Consider the following 12,309-nt stretch of genomic DNA (forward strand, 5'->3'; position numbering starts at 1 on the left):
GGGAATAACTTGAAGCATAGATAGTGAGGGTAGAGTGATCATTGTCCTAGCTAGATATTTTGATAAAGTTGTTAAAAGTGGGTTAGAAATGTGTAGTTAGTTACTAGGTATGTATAAGCTCTGGATGGATTACAGTAGACAATAAAACCTTATGTACCCTCCGGTAGGGTTAATACTGAGAAGTAGTAAAACAAGTCTTCTACTCTTGAAAGCTTCTCTCACAAGCTTAAGATCATCAAAACATAACTTTCTTCTGAGTCAACTTAGATATGGATAAACTAGATGAGAACCCCTTGATGAACCTTTTGTAATAACCCACCAAACCAAAAAAAATATCCTTATGTCAGTTGGGGATAGGGTCTGGGACAACTCTTTACGACCTTTATTTTCTATGAATCAATTCGGATACCTTTACATGACACAATGTGGCCTAAGAACGCTACAGATTCTAGCTAAAATTCACACTTTGAAAACTTGGAAAATAACTCATGATCCTTGAGAGTCTGGAGGACTATTCTGAAATGGTTGGCATGATCCTCTTCATTTCTAGAGTAGATGAGAATGTCGTCGATTAACATGATAACAAACATATCCAGATACTGTTTAAAACTATGTTCATGAGATCCATTAATATTGCATGAGTATTAGTCAAACCAAATGACGTAGCAAGAAACTTATACTGACCATAACGGGTCCTAAAAGTTGTTTTAGGGATGTCACTTTCTCTCATTTTCAACTAATGATAGACAGAAGGTCTACCTTGGAGAAACAAGTGGCACCCTGAAGTTGTCCGAATAGGTCATCCATTATAGGGAAAGGGCACTTAATCTTTCTGGTGACCCTTTTCAACAGACGATAATCAATACACATCTTGAGGGAACCATCTTTCTTTCGCACAAATTGGATAAGGGAATCTCAAGGTAAGACACTTGAGCAGATGAAACCCTTATCACAGAGATATTTCAAGTGTTCTTTTAACTCTTTTAACACTTGGAGCCATTTTGTATGGCAGAATGGAGATGACTTGGGTATCTAGAAGGACATCTATTCCAAGGTTTATTTCTATTTCGGGAGGGACTCTGGGAAGATCGTTAGGAAGGACTTATGGGAACTCATTTACAATTGGAACTGGCTGGATGGGTGATGCCCCAACACTAGAGTCTTTAACTCTGACTATACGGTAGATGCACCCTTTTTGAGACTAACTTTCTTGCCTGAAGGTAAGAGATGAAGACCCTAGGCACTATTGGATTACATTTCCACTCTAACACGAGTTCATTAGGAAATAGGAACTTGACTACTTAAGTTCTACAAGGAATTGAGGTATAACAAACATATAGCAGTCCATGTCTAGAATGACATAAATATCTACCATGTCTACTTCGACGAAATCAACCATGGTGTCTTTATGATAGATAGAGATGGTACAATTTTGATAGACTCTTTATGCTAGAATAGACTCTCCAACATGTGTAGAGACACTGAAAGGCTCAAGAACTCATTCAGGACAAGTCCCAAACCTCATGGCTACATAAGGAGTCACAAAGGATAAACTGGAACCTAGGTCATGTAATTCATAAACATTAAGAGAAAAGACTTTAAGAAAACCACTGAAAATACCTAGTGAGTTCTCCTGATCCTGGTGATTAGACATAGCATACAGATGGTGTGTACCCCTGCCTGTCCCAAAAGTAGCACCTCTTTGGGAAACTCTATTCGATGAAGCTGCTGAAGAAGATTGGGCCATATTGTCGTCATCACCTTGCTTTAATTTGGGGAAGTCCCTTAGAAAGTGATTCATCTGACCACATCTAATGCATCCATTTGTGATATCATGATATTCTCTCGGATGGGTCCTACCACACTTAGCACAAGGTGGGCTTTGAGTAAATTATTGTGCAATACTACCCTCTGATTGAGAACCCTGGGCTAAATAATTCTAAGTATTCTAGGACCTCTAATCATTCATGTTCTTTGGTGCAGGCGTATTAGCAGATGATGGAGCACTTCCAAATGTCCTTTTCTGAAAGAAAGACCTATTTCCATTACCACCCCTATCCTTACCGGACTCATGACCTACTGATTTTGCCTTCTTATTATGATATTCTTCTCTATCCCTCAGCTTATGCGTGTTGGGCATATACCATGAGCTTGGAGATACCCAAATCATTTATTAGAAGTGTAGCTTTGAATTCCTTCTTCATGTGCTTGCCTAGCCTAAAGACAAACTTCCTGATTTCAGACCTCATGTCTTGGATCATCTTTGGAGCATAGCGAGGCAGTTGCACAAATTTAAGAACTTATTCCTTTAACTTCATCTCCCCTTAATCTAGATTCACAAACTCCATTTTCTTAGCCCCTCTCAACTCTTGGGGGAAAGAAATGGTCTAGGAAAGCCTCCTCGAACTCATTCCAATCGATTGCACTTGCATCTTCATCACAGATCTCTCCCCACAGTTCATACCAAATGTTTGCCACATCTTTGAGTTGATAAGCAACAAGTTCAACTTCATCAGTCTAGGTATCATGCATTGCCTTGAGAATTTTACACATCTAATCAATGAAGTTATGAGGATCCTCCTCTATCTTGGAGCTCGTGAACACTGGAGGATTCATCCTTAAGAAATATCTGATCCTCTTCATAGATGACGACCCTTGGAAATCGTAGGTAGTGCTAGTGGTGCCCTGAGTAAGCATCTGAATAGCTCCTCTAAACTCTTCCTATACATTATGAGTAGGTTTGTCACGACCCAAGGATAACCCCTAGATGTAACATGGCGTACAAGACCCCGAGAGGCCTCATACAAGCCACTTAGCTTTCATAGTCAATATAATAGAAATACGAGATTTTTCAAACATTTTCAACATCATCAAAGTCATTATAAAACAAAGCGGAAATCTCATACAATTGTCTCAAAACCATCTAATACAAAGATTCTTGGGACACGGCCTATACAATAATGTTCAAAGCTAAAATCAAATGAACAAAAGTGAAATGGTGGTCAAATCCTTGAATGCTATGGGGACTCACCAATCTCCAAGTATTGCCTCTACTAAGATCCTATCCACGGGGATGAGAGTCGATATTGCCGGACCCTACCTTTGGATAAGAACTGTAGGCAAGAGTATGCTTTAGTACAAGAATGTACTAAATATGATAGCTTGCATAAACACCAACATAAATATAAGAGTTAGACAATATAAGTCGTAAGCATAATCAATGCATAAAATAGATCATCATAACATAAATGGAATACTTCATATAGTAACCTCAAAGCATACTTAGCCAAGACATGGGTAATACTCTACTCGTCTTACTCATCATAGAAGGCAACCTTAGGCCATCATCCAAGATCATCACCTATCATAACATGTTTAGCTTATCTTTTATAGACATGGGGAATCACCTCCTTGCCTTCCTATAAAGGCCCATGGGTAGTCGCATCTTGCCTTACATAAAAGGCTAATGGGTAGTCGCCTCTTGCCTTACTTATATGGTTATGAGTACTTGCCTCCATGTCCATCTTATGGGATCATAGGTATTCGCCTCCATGCCCAACATCATATGACAGGGGTATTCTCCTCCACATCATTCTATCATAAAACACGGGTATTCACCTCCATATCTTTCAATAAGGGATCATGGGTACTCGCCTCCATGCCCAACATTAGGGAATAAGAGTAGTCACCTCTTTATCTCCTCTAAGGAATATGGGGAATCACCTCATATCCTTCTCATCTAGAGGTTAAGGGTAATCGCCTTTAGCCTCATCAATTTCTTAGTCTTTTAATCTATATTCATTTTAGGTGAGCAATCCTTTCAACCTAGAAGAGAAAGCCTTCCACATTCATACATTCATACTTGAGCAATTCATGTAGGAACAATCCCTTACACAACACTTACATCAATAATCAACAATTCATAGCATAAGCTTTACTCTCAAAGCACTACATCTCATAATCATCAAATATTCTTTACTCTCAAAGCAATTAACATCATAATTATCATGTATACTTCAATCTCAAGCAATTTTAATGTATCTCATCGATTCTAGAAGAATACCTCTAAGTCCATAATTCTCCTTTCATGACATAAACCCAATTACATCAATTTTATCTTTCTAGACCTGGGTTAGTGATGTTTGCGTAATCAAGACACAACTTGCAATTTGAGTGTCTATGATTGTACAATAGTAAAGTAGCCCAACCAAGGGTTGGGGTCGATTCCCAAGGGAGTGGTTTTGAGAATTAATAGAAAATAAAATTTAGTTCTAATTAGTCATACCTATAGACATTATCAAATATAAACATGTTAAATCTAAAGAGGGTGACACAAGCGTCAATTATCAATGGGGGTTTGTAAAGATGTGATAGGAATATGGGATAAACTAAACTGTCGGGTACATGCTTTTGTTAGTAAATTGTTGAGTATTTGTGACTAGGCTAGACTATAGTGGGGGTAAATTCTCTCTAGCAACTTACCTCGAATCGACTCGGTTTCTCTCAAACACTGAGTTACCGCTTTAAGCACATCCTCCGCCTTAGCCCATTCACTCTCTCGAGCTGAATGTGTGGGAGAAGGACTAGGGTTCACTCTCTCGAGCTAAACCCATGTCGACCCAATACCACCGACTATCAATTTAGTAGTCTTAGTGTTACGACCTCTCTCTTGAGCAAGCCGAAAACACTAAGATGAAATCGTATTTGCAACTACAACTCCATTAAGTTCACACACAACTACTAAATGAAATCACATTTAAACAACAAATAAACCATCAACAAGCAAGACTCAGTAGATAATCTAACCTATATTCACAAAATCACACCCCAAGAATTGGGGTTTTAGCTAGACATGTAAAATAGATAAAAAATTATACCAATATCAGTTTCCATCAACTGGGTATGAAGGATTAAGTCTTAAAACATGTCAAGAGTGAAGAATCTTTGAGACACAATTCCAATTTCTTGGAGTTGAAACCCTTTGAATCTTCAAGGTCTTAGAACAAAGTCTCCAAAACCCTCTAAAACTTGAAACTCAAAATATTCTAAGTCTGAATAATAATTGTCTATCACTTGATACTAAGTTAACAATTTAAACGAGTATTTATAGTGTTTGAAAATTTGTGTTGCAGAGGATCAGTCGGCGCAATTAGTTGAGATCACCAATACACTCAACGATCCGCCTTTTGGTCGATTTCATTGCCTTCTTGCTTTAGCCTTCAACATCTTTACGCTTTGAGTCGTTGGGCGATATAGTACTGCTTCGCGGAACTACTCGGCGACACGCCGACTGCTCCATTTCATCGCCAACTTGATCTTTCCCTTTAGGGCTCAGCACACTAGAACAAAAGGTGATCTACAGGCTGATCAGCGACTCGCCAACTGGGCTTGGCGATCTTTAGGCCTTCATTTCTTCGTTCTTTTCAGCCGCCTTGTTCCTTCTTGCCAAGTAGTGTCCATGCTTTGCCTCAAACTCCAAATACCTGAAACTTAAGGGTTTTCATCAGATATTGAGACAAAATATGCATTTGAGGACACTAATTCTATCAAAATATAGCCCTAAATGAGTCCAATTTGTGGACTCATCAACACCCCCAACTTAAACTTTTGCTTGTCCTCAAGTAAAACGCAAGTTCAGTAGTTCAAAAAGGATGTCTCAAACAGTGCTACACAAGACTCGATCATGAATGTACATAACAAGACTCAATTTACTCAAGCAAGGATCAATTGTGTATCCAAAGATTCAAGTTGTGACACACCATTACCAAAGATTCTCAAGCTCGCAATACTTGCTTCAAATGCAAGTTCAAGCTCAACAAAAGTATTTGAATGCCCTCACAGAAATGATGATTCCATATTCACGCACAAACGTTTAATCATATAAAGCTTCGGAATCAAATGCAATGCTCACACTAAAAAAGAAGAACACAATGCATGCTTTCACCCATAGGTTTGCCCATATTTTCCAATCAATATTTGTTTCAACTCACTCAAGATCAAAAAGGTCTTTACAAGGCTTGTAACGGGGCTGAGTGCAAAGGTATGGTCATTTAGGCTCAGTGACTTTCATCCTCATGAAATGTGATGCTCACAACACTTCCTTTCCTTTTCCTTCATCATTTTCTTTAGTGCTCATAAGTCATCCTGTTATTCACTTTCCATGGATTGTTCGGGAACCCCATTTCTTTTGTATTTTATTCCACAACTTTTCTTTTTCATTCTTTTCCTCTTTTTTTTTTGGTATGGAGGGGTTCCATTTTTCTCAACTCCATGGGTTAAAGGAGACTTTCCTTGCACTTCTTGACTTGTCCTTATCCTTTCACCACACCCCCAACTTAGGCTTTTGGCCTAAGGTGACTATTCAATCAACCACAAATCAAGAAGATTATAGGTAGTGGATTAAGAAAGGTCTAATTTTCATCAAGTTTCTTCCATAGATAAGGCTCAAGGGGTGTTAAAAAGAGGTTCGCACACTTCACAAAGTAGGCCACAAAAGAGGTATATGTCAAATTGGCTCACACTCTTTGAAGTTGCCTAAGATTATATCAAGAGATAGACTTACTTAGTCGACTGGACCAACGGGGCAAATTCTAGGTTTTGTCATGCAAGGTTCACAGTAAGCTCATCACACAAGGCATCGATACTAAAGTCAAACAAGAATCTACACTTTCTCTAGTGTGCAACGTTCATTGCAAGAGAATCGATTTGATACATGGCTAATCACAAGGATATGCAAAGAGTTCACATATTGTCTATGCAACTTCATTTGGTCTCATCGTAGCCGTACATTCATGTTTGTTCGATTAAGAGCACTATTTAAGACATCGGTATTGATCAAAACCGAGACTTAAATTTGCTAAAAACAGCCACTATCAAGTACACACGAGAGGTGGCGAAAATTTAAAATTTTTCGGAAAGGTCAAATCATTTACAAATTTAAAATACGAAGCCGCAAGCTCAAACCTTCCACGAAAAATAGTAAAAATACAACATTATGATTCGCAACCCAACAAGAATATAGCTCACACAAAGGTGGGCCACACCCCACCACAATTAAAAACATTTCTCCTCAAATGCAAATAACATAATATCCATAATTTAAATTAAAGAATGACAGAGAGGGAGGTAAAGAGGGGATCCTGTCTAAGTGGTCGCTCCATCTGTCTGGGCATCAATGCCCGATATGTTAGCTTAGACTTGGATAATAGTCCCCGGAGCTACTTCAGAAGGTTCAGCGGCAGCTAACTTGTTAGAATTGTCCAAGTCATGAGCTGCCAAAAAGGAATGTATAGTTGTGTAGAATCCACGAGTCCACGAAGGGACAGTGGGATCTCGGGGGACGGATCTCTTGCTGGAACTAGGCTTTTTGCCCTCACTTCCCGTCTTGGGAGGATTTACTTCATTTGTATCTTTCTTGAAATTTTTTGCTCTTATTTGTCAGGGTGGCATGATTCTCCTTGCAATTTTAGGTCTAGCCATGTCTGCAATGCTTCGAGGCATAGTTAGAAAATATCCGACAAACAAAACAAGGACAATCAGCTGTAGGTAGACTTGCAAATCCTTTCGGTGATTCGCCGAGTGCTTTTAGCGAACTCATTCTTCTCACCAAAATGTTCAGAAACCAACAAAACACATAACATGAAATTAACGGCGAGATGGGGTCATTAGGCGAGCCACAGAGTGGTTCGGCGAGCACCCAGCTCGCCAAATGGCCCAACGTGCCTTCATGCAACCACTTTCTCGAATTCAACTTTGCAATCCCCAAAAATAAAATCAAGGCATGCACAACTCAAATTAGGCTTAGACCCAATGACACTAATGCACAACCCATGATTTTTCATCTCCTTCAAGGTACAATATTTGGGAATTAACTATTTAACTCCGTACGGGGAAAATTAGTGAATCTAAAAAGCAAACAAAATTTTTTAATCCTACCAGAAAGACCCAACACACATCAACAAGGTAATATCATTGCATTGAGTACAAAATCGATAGAAATAACTCAGAGTTTGGGAACCAACCTTTCATGATGATTAAAATGGAATTGAATCGCTAGACAACAATGTAATCCAAGTTCTGAGCACAAATCAACAACTAAAAATACCCCAAAAATGCAAGAAATATAAAAACTAGAGTGCGGGTGTGCGTTTGGAAAGATGGAAAGGTGAGGGAAAGGGAATGAATTTTGAAACTTTTAAACCTTTGGACGGAAAAGCCATCCAGTTTTGCCCATTCCGTGACATTAGTCAGGATCGCCAAACCAATCAGCGTTTCTCCAAGTAGCCACTTGTCTCGCCGAATTTTACAGAACTTCCAGTTATTTTGGGAGTCCAAATGGAGGTCTCCATCGGGATCGCCAATAATTTCCTGTGCTCGCCGAGTTTTATAGAGTCTAATGTAAGTTGGTCTTGAGTCTAACGGCGGTCTAGTTTGGGGTCGGTGAACCGTTCGGCGATTCGCTGATTGGACCTGTTGCTCGCCAATCTGCACTTTTCGTTCACTCTCCATACTTCCATATGCACAATCAACACACCATTATTTTATCAAAGCAACATAAACCAATAAAGGGTTTTGGGTTGACTCCCAAACAACGCCTTAGTTAACGTCGTGGCATGATGCAAGTCCACCTTCAAACCTCATTTTTGGGGTTGACCATAGTGTCACTAGGCAAACCCCCCTTTTTGTCTCAAATTTAGGTGAGATGACATTTGACCTATTTGGGTCTCCAGCTGCTTGATTGATACTGAATGGGAGGTGACGGTCTGGCTCAGGGTCGACACATCTTCCTTCATTTCTTTCAAAATCTTATCTGACCCCTTAACTTTGTTGAGGATACGAGAAATCATATCCTCAGACCTACCACCTTCCAAATCCTTATGCTTTTGGTGCTCATGGAGAGGCACATACCTCTCTTTCTCTCCATCCTTCCAGTTAGGATTTTAGTCCCTCCATTCTCTGTCGCGATCCTTCCAACAATCTTCTCTTGCCCAACCCTGGTTACCACCCTGCCTCGGGTAGTTTGAACGATATCCACCGCCTTAGTTAGCTAGAAAATTTACCTCCTCATTATACAAGGCTTCAAACTTCGTCTCCTCAGGATTTGCACACCCAACCCCAACGACATTGACACTACAGGCACCAAACCCCATGACATTTTTGGATAAAATGTCAAGCTGTGTCATGATCTTGGCCATCTTTTGGTATCTCTCATGATTCTTTTCCATCTGCTCCTTGGATAGCTTAAATGTGAGAGGGGAGACCTGGTCCTCGTGGGTGTACCACACTCTATTGATGGTTGTCATGCCATCTAGAAGTTGGGATGCTATTGCATATGGTTGCTGCATCAAGTCTCAAGGTGAAAGTTGGTCAACAACACCTTTGTTTATCGAGTCCAAACTCCGGTAAAAGTACTGTAGCAACATGTTATCCGGCAAACCATGGGTTGGGCATTGAAGCACCAACTTTTTGAACTGCTGCCAAGTTTCATGCAAAGGCTCTCCTTCTAGATGCTTAAAGCTTTGGATACTGTCCCGAAGATTCATCATCTTCGAGGGAGGGAAAAATCCATTAAATGCGGCAACCAACTCCTCCCAAGAAGTGATGGATTCGCGTGGCAAATCCGCCAGCCATTTGCACGCTTCTCCCATTAACGAGAAATGGAATAACCTTAACCGGACTGACTCCTGAGATATGTTTTTGAAAGAGAATGGTCTGCACACATCTACGAAGTTTCGAAAATGCTCGTGAGGATCCTAATGCGCCAATCCACTGAAAAGTCCTTTTAGTTGCAACATAGTGCTCGTTATATGGAACACTGTATTTCCTTTGACCGGAGGTAAACGGATGGCCCCAATACCTCCCATGAGATGGGGGTCATTAATGTTGCGCTCTTGGACATCGTTGAGATTTCCGATGTCGTCTTGGTTGCCCACCTGGATGCCGTTGCTGCCATTAACACTCATGCTTCCTGAAGAAAACCCTAACTTAATTGGGGAATTTCTACTTTTCAATTGGGCAATATTTGGGCTCCATGGATGAAAAGTTATCATACCTTAATAACAAAGCCCACAATTGCTTGAGGAATGGAGACTTGACCTTGATCCTAGCTTGAACTCTTTCTTCTTCTTCAAGTTCTAGAGAGAGAAATATTTGGAGAGGAAGGACCTTGGTCTTCTTTTAGATTTCTAGGAGAATTAATTAACTTGGGGAAATTTGGGGGTAAAATACTTATATAGGGGTCCAAGGAATGGACAAAACGACATAGTATAGAATTAAAATAATCTGAAAAGACCCTGACATAAAATTTGAAAACAAAGCTCGCTGGAGCTCGCAAAAGGCCACTCGATGAATCACCAAGTGAGCCCTTAGCTCACCGAAATTTATAGTGAGTTGACTTGGGGGCTAAGTCAACTAGGCAGTGTTGGAGTCGACTATGGCAATGAACCGAACGGAACGGCGAGCTCGACTTAGCTCGCCTAAAGTTCCAGAACAATAGATGCTGAAATCAAGCCAAAAAGGCAAGGAGCTCTACTCGGTAGATCACCAAGTCGACTATGAAGTGAATATTTTCGCTTTTTTGAATCCGAGGTGTTACATTCTCTCCCCTTTGGGAACATTCATCCTCGAATGGATTTCTAGACACCTCTTAAAAGGAACGACTCAAGACTAGCAATCCATTATGTATGCAATCTCATCTAAATGCACACAACCAAGGAGGAACCTCGTCTCCAAGATAAACATACCGAATGCACCATAAGGAAAGTAGGAACTAGACCTAGCAACCCAATAGGCATGAAAATTTAAAAATTACTCTTATTCAAGGAGGAACTACCATCTCTAAGCTAAAAGCATGTTCAACACAATCTCATGGAACTTCTATGCAATTCATTCTCAAAAGCATAGCTAAAGCATGTTCAACAACTCATCTCATGAAGTCTATAGGCACTTATACTCAATGCACAACCTCATGAGGAAAATCAATCATGTAAACTCATTTTCTTTCAAAACACAAGTTTTTTTTTCATGAACATGGAAAACATAAGGAAATCATGGGAATCTAACACACATGACACCAAAACAAAGAGCGAACCATGAGGAACTCATTACCTCCAGCTAGTGTAGGAGTAGAAGGAAAAAGATGAGGATATTGGGACATTATATCGGCCTCGGCCTTGGCCTCTCAAGTAGCACCCTCAACTAAATGATTCCTCCGTAACATTTTCACGGAAGCAACTTCTTTGTTTCTCAACTTCAATACTTGCCGGTCTAAAATCTCAACCTGAACTTCCTCATAAGAAAGATTTTCATCAACTCTGAAACCTCCTAAGGGAACTATGGATTTTGGATCTCCAACACACTTCTTTTACATAGATACATAGAAAACTGGATGTACCAATGCCAACTCATTAGGCAAATATAATTCATAAGCAACCTCACCAACTCGTCTCAAAATTTGATATGGGCCTACAAAATGGGGACTAAGCTTCCCTTTCTTACCAAACCTCATTACACCCTACATGGGTGAGATTTTCAAGTAAACGCAAATCATGAACATTAGGAACACACACCAATCTTGATATATGAGCACACCATCTCCCCCTTGGGATCAAGCCTCTATGGACTTCCTAAGCACCACTTCTTTCAATTCTACTAAGGTCGGATCAAGACATTACTTAGCTTTCACATTCATCACTAGAGACAATTCTGAACTATAACATTACCCTTGGTAGAGTCCAGTAATTGAACATATCAAGGTATTATCTAAACACTTATTCATCAAATCCAAAAATGTCGCTGAAGCATTAGTCAAACCAAACGACATCACCAATCACTCATAATCCCAGATTCTAAAAGCCATTTTCAGAATATCATCCTCTTCCACCCTTTATTGGTGATAACCCGACCTAAGGTGAATCTTGGACAAGTAACTCGCTCCTTGAAGTTTGTCAACACTGAAATCTATTTCCCTCACCCTAACTAGGTGGTACATGCAACCCTTAGAAATTATCTTTCTAGATTTACGACAAGAAATAAACTGACCTTTTGGCATAGACTTTCCCCTTTTCCACTCTAGGATAGGCTAATTTGGAAACTTAAATTTGACTACATGGGTTGTACAATCAATAGAAGCATAACAAGAGTTAATCCAGTCCATCCCAAGGTTGACATCAAAATCTAGCTTGTCAAGCTCTACCAAATCAACAATAGTAACTCTATGGGATAAGGAAACAAGACACTTTCTATAGACCCTCTTGGCCACAATAGAATCACCAACAGGAGTAGAACAAAAAATGGATCTAATAACACATC

This window comes from Solanum stenotomum, chromosome 4 (genome assembly GCF_019186545.1).
Source record: "Solanum stenotomum isolate F172 chromosome 4, ASM1918654v1, whole genome shotgun sequence".
Taxonomy (NCBI): domain Eukaryota; kingdom Viridiplantae; phylum Streptophyta; class Magnoliopsida; order Solanales; family Solanaceae; genus Solanum; species Solanum stenotomum.